Here is a 12,704-nt window from a genome sequence, read left to right on the forward strand (position 1 = left end):
ATTTATAAATTACATGAATTTACATGTCAATAATTATATAAGAGTTGACATGTTGTTCAATTACAAATAGTAATATCATTTGTTAAATTGTTAAATTTACTTATTAATTTTTTAATATCAGTTATAAATTATTGACAAGTATAGTAATTTACAATTGATATTAGTAAATTAATAAGTAAAGTAAATTAACAACTGATGTTACTGCTTGTCTAACAAATAAATATAATTTATAATTCATATTGAAAAATTAACGAGCAGAGTAAAAAAATTAATAATTAATAATTCTGCATAATAAGTAAAAAATAATTTAATTTTTTATCATTAAAATTATTTTCACTTTAATTCTTTTAGACTGAAATTAAATTTTAAATTTTTTTTAAATTCACTAGTAATTAAAGGGGCTTTAGTAAATTTAGCCAACATTATATAACTAAATAAAACTAATAATCTACTTTTTTCTAAATTAAGAGAATAGTTATTTCCTAATTTTCCTATGATACAAAAAACAAAATCATCCTTAAACACCCCAATGCCTTCAATCAAAAAAAAAAATTACCACACTACCCTAATTCCCTTTTTTAAGCTGAAAACCTGGAGATTTTACTTTCACTTGCTTTCCCCCACATGAAAGACAATGTGTTGCTCTTGGTCAGACGCCAAAGAACCTGACAGCAGCCACCAGAAAAGCTCACGCCCTGTGGATAAACTGACTTGCAGTTTTAGAAAAGAAGATCACACGAACGTGAGAAAAGGCAAACTGAAGCTCTGCATATTTATCTGCTAACAAACACAAACACGAGACAGGCATACTCGCTGCTACAGATTCAAGGTCAAAAATTATGAATGCGAGGTGAGGAAGTCCATAACTGCATCTTCTATACAAAGCCATGCTAAAGCTATAGATTCAGGGTGGGGAATCGATCACACTCTGTTACTAAAGGCAAAGTTCAAGCGAGGGTTTCAAGTCTTTTGTCAATGCCGCCAAAGAGAAAGAATAGTCCCACTTCACCAAGTTTTTTCTTTATATTAGTGATATATTATGTCAATGCCCAATTTGAAAAATCACCAAAGAGGTTTCATGAATGCTATTTTTACTTTCATTTTATTCTTCTTCTATCATCTTGTTGATTTTTCAGCTGATCTTTTGCTAGTTTAATAAATAATTGATGCATATCTTTAATGCCATGCACTTATATAGCAGTTTAATTTTAGAGTACAGTAATAAATTTATGGAGTTCGATCTTTTCATACATCTTTTTGTGTACTGTGTCTCCTAGAATATGTTATTTTTGCAGAAGGGATATACCTATGTTTGCTCCATAACACATACATCACCAAACTTATTCATATTACACACAAACACAGAGATAGGATTGAGAAGTTACTCATCAACATATATATGTCTCTTGAGATGCAAATACTTGTGTTAACTTCAACACCAATTATGCTCACAACATTAATTCGAATTATACAGTTTTAAAGGACAATTTCTTGTATACTGAAATCCTACCAAGCCTATTCACATTTCAAGAAATTAATGTCTATGCTAATTTCTTTAGAATTAGTTTCAAATTTATTTTGATGGCTCATGCTAAATGATACTAAAGTGTATTTGTTCATGAATCTTGAATTGATCTTCACTAAAGGGAACTATCCATCTTTTAGTCTAATTATAATATTTCCCTTCGATTTCAACCTTGATTTCATTTACATGAATCTGTTTTCAATACTCCACTGCTTATTGATTGAAGGTTCTTACTATGCTCATTGAACTTTTCCTATTTGCTTATTTAGGAATAGCTTCAATGAATAAGCTAGTTGTAATTTTCTTCATTTGTTTTGGTCTTAGGGAATGTAGTATAGTTTAGATATACATTCATTTGTTTTGACCAAAGAAAGGAAGGTAGTTATCTCATGAATTCATGTAAAAGCTTCTTGCTTTTTTTGCCCACTTTTTATGTCCTTTTTAATGGTTTTAGTTTTATAGAGGATGGAAATAATATCAAATATTTATGGGGTCCGTGTTTTTTTTTCCCTTTTTGTATCAAGAGGTCCAAAGTCCAAGTTGCTGTTAGCTTCTCTTTTTGGTCTATTTGACACAACTCTACCTAATACTTAAATGTATCAATGACATCTCTTGTTCTTTTTTGATAAATATATCAATGATATACCATTAGTACATCAATGATATATGTACCTATATCAATGACATTCCATTATGAAGTGTATTTTTTTATTGCTTTTATATTTGATTCATCAATGATAGTACTTAAATATATTAACACTTTTCTAAAATATTAGGGGCAACAACTTCAAAGGCTATTCGTAGGAAAGACAAAGAGGCAATGGAGAACAAAAGTCAAGACTAAAGAAGCACAAGAGAATATATAGTCTATAGGGAACTTTAGAATCCTCACCAGAGAATTTTGCATGGCAACAAGATTGAAGCTGTTGAAACAATAAACCAAAAACTAAACAAGGAGCAGCTTGAAACATTCAAAGAAGGATGTTTAGGACACCTACTAAACATAAAAATGTGTGCTTTTCTAGGGCGATTAGTGCATTAGTTGGTTCGAAGCTAATGCCCTGGCAAAAAGGATGACAAGTTATACTTTTTGATTAGAGGAAAAGTGCTAACTTTTAGATTAAAGGAGTTTGCAATCGTTACCGGACTAAATTGTAATCATTTACCTGCTATGGACTTTAGTAAAAAATCCATCCCAGCCTTCATAGACAAATTCTTTCAAGTTAAGAACACATTGCATAAAAGAAAGGATGTCTTCTCTGTCTTTAGAGGTAACATACCAAACAATGACGTTGATTTTGTCAAGTTAGTAAAACTTGATTGTTTGGAGAACATGCTCTTGTCAAAGCAAGATCATAATGCCATTGATCACAAGTTTTACAAGTTGCTTGAAGATGATAACTTGTTTGAAAAATATTCATGGGGAAAGGTGTGCTATAACATGACTGTGGAATCCTTCAAGGATACAATTAATAAATTTGGTGTCAATTATTAAATTGGAGGATTCCCATATGTCATTGTTGCTTGGGCATATGAAATGATACCGGCATGCTGAAAAAGTAGGAGATACACTCCCAAGGATATTGAACTGGACAATAAATGATTATTATGAATGATCACAACTTGAAAAGAATGTGATCAATGCAAAGAATACAAGTATATTTATAATTTTATATTTACCTTATAAATTGGTTGATGATCATGTTTACTATTCTAAATCATTTAATATTTAGTGGTTTCTATAAATATATGTCAATTATAAATAGATGGGTGCAATTGATATGCATTATTGGAAAATGAAAAATATAGAGTTCATGGTCTTGTATATCAGTGGTATATACTCGTATATCAGTGATATATGATTGTTTATATCTAATATATATTGTTAAATTGCTAGCTATTACTTACATCTGACATTAATTAGCAGCTCTAACTTAACATATATCATTTTATTTTGGATATTGTATAACATCCCAATTTAAATTTTAATAGTTAATTTGGGTTAATAGAAATTTTAAAAAAAATATTTAGAGGTAAGCAAATTAGTAGGAGATGATTATTAAATCTAACTTAGGATATAATTCTAAATTAAAATTTAAAAAATTAATAAAAAATAATAATAAAATATTATTAAATTATTATTATAATAAAAAAAGAAAAGGTATTAAAAAAAAGGGAAGAAGAAGAAGAAGAACGAGTTTGCTTTCGGCGGCCGCGTAATGATTACATATAAAATAATAAAAAAAAAGAAGAAAGAAGAGAGAGGAAAGAAGAAATAATTTAAAAAAAATGTGGGACCCACTGAATTTTTATAAAAACTCACCTGTTTCCTTCGTTTCTTCATTCTTTCCTGTGCGCGAGCTGAGGCTGAGAGAGTATCTAGTTTCGTCGGTACGGGAGATCTGAGTTTTTAAGTAAGAGTTTTTAATAGGATATTTAGGGTGTGATTTTAAGCTTTTCAAGACTAAGTGAGTGTTCTAAAAATTTTTCTTAGTCATCCTTCCTCTTTGGTTTCTGATTTTGTAGTGGTAGAAAATTTAGGATCTGGAAGAGGGATGAATTTATGTTGAATAAATATGGTTTTTGAGGTTGTTAGTAGTATAATAAATGTTCTAGAGTATAAATTTGTTGATGATCTTTGAATTTGTGGCTTATGGATCAAATTCTAAACTAGATCTAAAAATATATGTTAATTTATTGAGGTTTAGATGATTATTTGGGATGAGAAATGAATTATTATGGCTATAGGATTATAATTCTAAGCTAGAGACTTAATTTTTAATTTTTGAGTATTTTAGGTGCGAATTTATAAAATAAAAAAAATTTTGATAATAGAAATTAGTTTAAAATTTAATTTTTAGATTATTAATGTTTATTGATGACTAAAAGAGGAGTTAAAAATTTTACTTAATAGTGTTAACTCTAGATTTATATTAAGATTGAGATTAGGAATTATGTTAAATTTTTAATTCTATTATTAGAATTATTTTATTAGTTTCAAAAATTGAAACTAATATTTATAAATAATATGTTATTTGTAGATTGTATTATTGGTGAAGATTGTGGTGAGAGAGAAATTTTAAGAAATAATTTATTGAAAAAGCCACAAGATAACCATACTTTTAATTTGTGATTATTGTTACTTCATGTTAATTGGGTGATTATTGAGAAAATTATGAATTTTGTAATATTGTATAATTGTGCAATATTATTATGAATTTGTTTGATTATTGTGGGAGGTGTTGGGAGACTTGCTATTGTTGTTGTATTTATGTGCCACGTGGTACGCCCCTATTGGAGCTCAATAGGTGGCTTGTAAGGACTCGGGTTAATCTACCTTTGGCCGGGTAATTTGGCACCGAGTGAGGGCTACGGCTCGAGGTTAATGGAGGGATATAAGGATGGTTGTTTGTGTGTATTATAATATTTCTTATATTTGTTGGAATTATATTATTTTTAATTCTCACTTAATAAGCACACACTTAACTGTTTGTATACACTATCATAAATTGGCTTTGGTTACTGGGACTTTTGAGTCTTATTATGTGGTTAACAATTTTCAAGAGAAGAGCCACGAGTGACACGTGGAGGTGTCCCAGAGACTTAGTGGCATAGATCCACTGTCTCTTTTGGGTATTTGATTTATGATTTATAATGTGTTATATTGCCAATATTAGGGCTTTTTGTTTATAAATGTAATCATGCCTTTCAAACTATTTATTGTCAATTATATGAATATATAAATGTAATCATGCCTTTCAAACTATTTCTATTTTTGGTACAATTTGGATGACTGTGATTTTAATATTTGATTTACTTTGGATTGGTTAAAATGACATGATTATAAAGCCAAATAACTGGCTTGTATTGAAAATTGACTAAATTGTTTATTTTTCTTGTTGGGAGTATAAGGATGGACAAATGTGATTTAGTTTACTTGTTAGGAGTATAAGGATGGACAAATGTGATTTAGCCTAATGGCATGTGGGAGGTAAAAATTTATCTGAAATGTTATATTGTGTGAGTTGAAGCCAATTATAAAATATTTTATATTGAAATTATTGATATAAAAATGTGTTGGGTGGCTGTAACCCAACTATGGTTAAGTTAAATTATTTTTTAAAAAAAAAATTTAGTGTGTTGCATATTGCAATTGAGAATAGAAGAGCTAGTCATCACAAATCAAGAATGGGAAAAGGATTATATGCACATTTTTGTAGGAGAGAAGAGCACAACTCAAGCTGCAGTAAAAAAAATACTGTGCCACCTCTAAGTGTTGAAGATACTGATAATGATGACTTAAAAACAAGCATGCAAGGCTCACTTTCTAGATCAAAAAGTGAAAGAATATACAAAAAGCTTGAGATAATTGAGAAATGACAACTACAGATTGAAGAAAGACAAATTAAGATTGCAAAAAGTCAAATAGAGATGCGATCAATGATAGAAAAAATGTTTGACATGCTTGTCAAACAACAAGAAAAAAGTGGGGACAAAAATAAAAGTGTTAATAATGTTGATGATATCTTCCACTCTATTAATGTTGAGGTTATCGTGAGTGAGGATAATCTTTATGAAAAGAGGAAAACAACCAAGTGAGTTAAGATTTATTTTGTTTCCTATAATTGGATGTTATAATTCCACCTATATCAAACTATTACTTGTTTTCATTTTTTCATATTGCATTTCACTTGATTAGGGATCAATGTCAATGATGCCTTCAAATGTTGAGAGGGTTAACGAACAAGAAGGTTGCGACCCTAATGAATCAACAAATACCAATGAGAAATTGGAGGAAAAGAAGCAGGTATAAATTACACTTCATATAGAAAACTAAATCAAATTATTATTTGTTGACGATGTGATTCATATTCATTGTTGAAGATTTTATAGAAAAAGCACATCATAGTAATGTATATCAGTGCTGTATTATTGAATGTTAATGATATATTTAGTCATATGTTGATTGTTATAGTTCATGAGGCTAAATATGAATGACATACCTTACAAATAATTGTTTCAATATACTTTTATAACATACATTTGCTATTGACTCTTTGTTATTTATTTTTTTATGATGACGAATTAGTTGAACCTCAAAAGGACCAACAAAAAAAGGTTAGAATCAAGAAAATTACTAATAAGATGAAAGTAAAAAGGCCTAAGAGGTCAACAAAGACACTTGCTATACTTCAGTCTCCTTTCACTGCAAATTACGGATCAACAGATGAGGGTAAAGCTCAAAAAAAGGACCAAAAAGAGGATGGTCAATATGACGATCCTAGTTATGAGTTACTAAATCAATTATAGAAAAGTTGAAGGACTAACGAAGTTGATGCACCTTTAGCCTTTTGTATTTCAGTTAATTTTAGTCTATTGTTCCCTTTAGTAGATTTAGATGTAGATGATCAATATGAATTACGCTCTACTTATTGTTGATATATATCTAATTGAACTGACTAAAGAAAATATACTTTTAATTTAAAGGTGATAAAATATGAATCTTTTATGATCACTTCTATATTGATCATTTTTTTGTTTCCTTTGTTAAATGTTTTAAGTTGCATATTGCATAAAAAGCATAATTTTTGTGCAAATTATTCGAATCAAGATTTACTTATAAATTAGGAACATTACTTCTCTTTGATGGTTATAATATATACAAGGTCACAAGCAAGGTAAATGGATGCTGTTTTGAGACTTAAATCTCTTGTCTACATAGTTGGATTATATAATTGTTCTTGCAGTATGAAGGATATATATTTCAAAATATTTTCTTAATATTATCGCAATTGTAATTCATGTACTTGATTTAAAATTGAGAAGTTCATATACTTGGCGTGAAATTATAGCTATATATCTAAAAAAATCACTGTTCATCAGCAATGTACGATGACACAAAACATATGAATAACCAAAAATAAATCTAAATGCAGTAAGTTTCACTTATGAAAAAAATGAAATAAATATAAAATGTCCAAAAAAATTTTAAATTTGACTAGTAAATCCAACTATGGACTTTTGCTTCTTTAGAATGCTAAATCCAATAGGTATATGGTTCTTACAAGTAGCTATGTTATGTCCAAATTGGCCATAACAACTGCACCTAACAATTCTCTTAAACTCGCCAACCGATGGAATTCATGTCTTTTTAGGCCTACTGGTACTCTTCTTGTCTCTAGTGGCATCAAATTATTTTCAAGCACTTCGCTAGAGATTTTCCAATCACATTGATTGCCCAACGAATGAATTGTTGCCCCATATGTGCAACCATATGAATACTTAGTACCTAGAAACAAAAGTATATGCACAAAGTCGTTGCTTGCTAATCACTGCATAAGCATGAGAATAAGGAATCTCTTTAAAATCCCACTTCATGTAACTATAACTTCTAGTCTCCAAGTAAACAATAAAACTAGATTTGCCATGCACTACAATGAATTCATTTACATCATTTGGTTGAACCTACAATAAAAATGCAATACAATATAATAATGATAAGTTTCAAATTCAATATATCAATGATATTCAATAGTATATCAATGAAGATATATTTAGTTGTAAAAACATTGCCTCCATGTGTCTACTAAGCTCTATTTGCTCGAACAACTATTTTTCAGCCCATGGTATTAAATGAAAAGATATAGAATTAGCATGCATCCTTCATGTATAAAACCAGTCTTGGAGCTTAATGGTATAATCAGTAGGTCCTTTGCATCATCTAGAGTAAAGTTCATGCTTTCTAATATATTAGAAGTCATAATATCATACCATCTCTTCATATAATAACAATGTGACCACTTTTCATAACCTATATCTAGAAGGTAATCATAAATGTCAGGTGCCACTTGATCTAATTTCTTCATCTTACATTCAAAATCAAAAAACTTATATACCTTAGCATAATGATTGAAGGTACCGGCAACTGAAAGGTATTTGAACTTTGTTTTTATATTACCCAACAAATGTTGTACACAAATACAATGGGTAGTATTAAAAAATATGTTAAACACAACCTTTGGGATACTACTTTTCCTGTCTGAAACAAAGACTAGGTCTTGACAATAACATAATGCACTCTTCAACTTATACAGAAACCATTCCCAAGAAGTATTAGTCTCTGAGTCAACAACTACAAATGTTAATGAAAAGATTAAATTGTTTCCATCCATAGTGCATGTAATTAGAAGAGTCCCCACATATTTTTCCTTAAAAAAGTTCCATCAATGGATATAATTGGCCAATAATGGCTCCATCCCTCAATAGAAGCAGCAAATGATACAAAGAAATACTTAAAACGACCATTACCACCATCTTCAATAGCAATGATAGTACTTGTATCATATGATTAATAATCAGACAACAAAGTAGGATACAAAACATAATTACTGTCTAAATAACACAATATATCTAATTCAGTTACTGTCTGAATATATCATTAATAAACGTATGCATATCAATGATAAATATATATTTGGATTTGTGTAAGTCAAAGCACAGCACAAGGAAGGTAATTGGGCATAAAAGTCCTTCGGACAACCTTGAATTGCTTCCAAAACAAGTTTCTTTGCTCTCCATGACTTGTAATAACTAATACCAACTCTAAATTCCTTATGCATGTGCTTAATTATTGATTTCGGGTCATTACATTCTCCATCAATGACTTTTTGCTTCACACATTCACTAATGATAAGGCTTATGGCTTGCCTATGGTCACCACGCATGACATTAATGGCACAAGTATGGTCTTTTACATACCATCTAATGACCCAAACCTGAGTAAAAGAAATTATTGATGCCCGTACGTACCACTTACAACCATCAATACTACAAGCAATAACAAGCCTTTCACTATTTGATTTGAGAGTTTTGTATTCAAAATTTCTCTTCATAGCTAACAGTTGTAGAACTTTTTGGATTTTCAATTTGCTAAAGAATGCATCTCCCTCCTTAATATCGTCCATTTGCAAAAGTTCATCGGGCCCCCTACAATTCTTGTTGTTGGTAAATGTAAAAGAACATGAAGTTAAGGAACTATCTTCTTCATGTCAAGGTTCAAACACTTCTTGTATGGACAAAGGTCAATTAGAAATAGAGACAATCAATGAAAAGTTAAAGAGATTAGAATTTCTCAACAAATTATAATACCATATCAAATCATTGTCATTCTTGACCTCTAAAATACTATATGTTGAAGTTCCAATATCAAAAGAAACTATCAATTTGACCTCATGACTCGCAGTCAACCACAATTTCTTATACACAATTTCAATGACATCAAGATAGGAAATTGTATCTTCCACAATCACTTCCAAGTATAAACCATCCACATAACGGTTGTTCAAATCCCATTTTCCATCATAAGAAATTATAAGATTAAGCATCCCCATATCTACAAGATGACATAGTATCGGTAAGTTATCACTGATATGATTTATCAATGAGATACTATAATATATCAATGATATACTAACGTTAATCAAAAACACGAAAACACCTTACTACTTCACCCAAATCAGATCAAACTAGGTTCAAAAAAAATTATAAATGCCTTAACTGATCATAGAAAATCAAATACCCGAAATAAAAAAAATAAAAATCATGAACAGTGAGAAAATAATATATTTTGTGTTCGAAATTCAAACAAAGTGCATGATCAATGACAACAAAATAATAGATTAGGAACAGATGATTTAATGATTCAATGGATATATTATCTGGATATATGAAGATGATGGAAATTTGATTATGGATGATTCTCTTCAACCTCTAGATAAACGAATACAAGACAATTTCTATTCAATAATGCAGTTTCCTATTCAATGTGATGATAATGTCTAGGAAAAACAGAGAAGATAAACAAAGAGAGGCAAGCACTATACGATAAGAAACGTTCTGCGATCTTCGATGAAGATAGTGAAAATAACCGTATGAATGTAGAAATAAAAGCAAGGAAAATCAGATAAAAATAACATCAATTATAGTCTATTTTAATAAAAATAACCGAAAGGATTTGAGGATAAAGAAGTAAAAACACATCTAATTTATTTTTGAATGGGTCATATTTCAAAATATTTAAAAACCTCTTCCATAATTTATAAAAGTTGTATTTTTTGATGCCATTGAGCAAATTTTCTCGTAATTAAATCACATCCATAATCTTTAATTGAAATTCTTCTTTTTTTTAATTATTATATACCGTGCTATGTTTCATTTACTTACATACTTTACTCCATATATTTAATATATTTTTATTTAATTAAATTATAAATAAAAATATTTTAATTTATTAATATTTTTTTAATGGATCAAATATAAACATGAATCCTCTGACGTGCACCGCGCCCTCATATACTTATAAGATGATCTAGACCTTTCATTTATTTTCTGAAATGATCTACCGTTGATTTTCCATTTTTTTTAAATATTTTAATATTATATTTATTAAAATAAAAATTATAAAAAATCAAATATTAAATTATGACTATCTAAAGTATATTTAGATAATCAATTTATAAAAATTATAAAAAATTTTAATCTCAAATTGGACCTTTCAAATTGTATATGTAATATTCAGAGTGCGACTGAATAGTCAATTTGTAAAAATAGTTAAAACATTAATATTAATTGTGTCATCCAAATTGAATCTGTATTGGCTAGATTAGTGATAACCAAATTTATTAAAGATTTCTATATTTTTTACATATTTTTATTTAAATAAATATAAAATAAAAATAGAAAACTTAAATTTGGACTGTCTATAACTAATCAAGGGTGATGATTACAATGGCATTCATCCTATAATAAGCATAAAAAATTTTATTTTGATAAATATAATATTTAAAAATATTTTAATAAATAATTTAAAATTAACAGTAGAGATCATTTGAGGAGAAAATGAAAGGCCTAAAGAGCTGATCATTCCTGAAGAACACCAAATGCAAATCCATACAAACGGACACCTCACACACACTTACATACATACTCATTCTCTCATAGGGCAGAGTGACCCCCTTTAAGTAAAGAACAACACACCCATTTGTTACACTTATACACACCCACCCCTTACCCACATGGGAGAATAGAACTCACAACCTCTCTCTTTTAAGGGAGTGTGGGCACCATTTAATCAAGAACCTCTTGACAGCTGGAAAATTTTCTATACACAAAGAGAAGTTAATACTTTATAATAAGACTCTCATATTGCCTGCAATGTAGAACCTATTTTTAGTAGGGCTATAATACATTGTAATTAAATTATTTGATTTGTTTTAGCAAACTTCACAAGTCTTTTATAATATATATATATATATATATATTTAATTATAAAAATTTTAAATTGCATAAAGTATGATTACATTAAAAGAATTAAAACAATGGAGTATATCTTTGTATTTGCTGCTCGCAGGATCTTTTCTAAAATAATAGCCTATAACATGTGTTAAAATATGAAATTTAGATACCTAAAATACTCCTTTAACATTTCATTATAGAGCACATTCTAAAAAGAATTTTTTGGTCCTAGAATCTATTTAGATTAGATTAAAGTACTCCAATGCTACACAAAATGATGAAAGTGGAGATGAGATTTATAAGAAAAGGGACCAATTACTTGATGCACAAATGATAATTGCATAAAATGTAGTGATTTATATGAACTAATTTAAAATAAATCAATGAAACTCATAAAATATAAAGTTATGAGGGATATCAAACACTCACAAAATGTATCTGCATATTTTTATAAAACACATACTTGAGAACTTTACCAGAATACTATAATACATAGTTTCCTCCATGCAAAACTTTCTGGATGATTGAGCTAAAACATGAACATACTTATTCACAAAATTTTGATATTCCACCTTTATAGCTTGTGAATGTTTAAACCAAAGACTCTTGTCACATATCCCCGCTAGCGTCTTTGAATTTAGTGGTTCAAAAGTCATTAGAAAAAGATCACTTTATTAAAAAATGTTAAGAAAAAGCCACCAGTGGGATTTAATACCCATGTGGAAAATGTATGACAAAATATTTTTAACAATTTGTTATTTTTCCACAATGTATTACTTTTTTTTTTTAATATAAGTGGGGCCTATATATTCTATTCATAACCTGTGAACAATTTGGCTTTCCAAGGTTTGTGTGTGGGTATGATGATCCTGATAGATGGTACACA

This window comes from Prosopis cineraria, unplaced genomic scaffold, assembly GCF_029017545.1.
Source record: "Prosopis cineraria cultivar Desert tree isolate PC_DT_omini unplaced genomic scaffold, ASM2901754v1 PC8, whole genome shotgun sequence".
Classification (NCBI taxonomy): Eukaryota; Viridiplantae; Streptophyta; class Magnoliopsida; order Fabales; family Fabaceae; genus Prosopis; species Prosopis cineraria.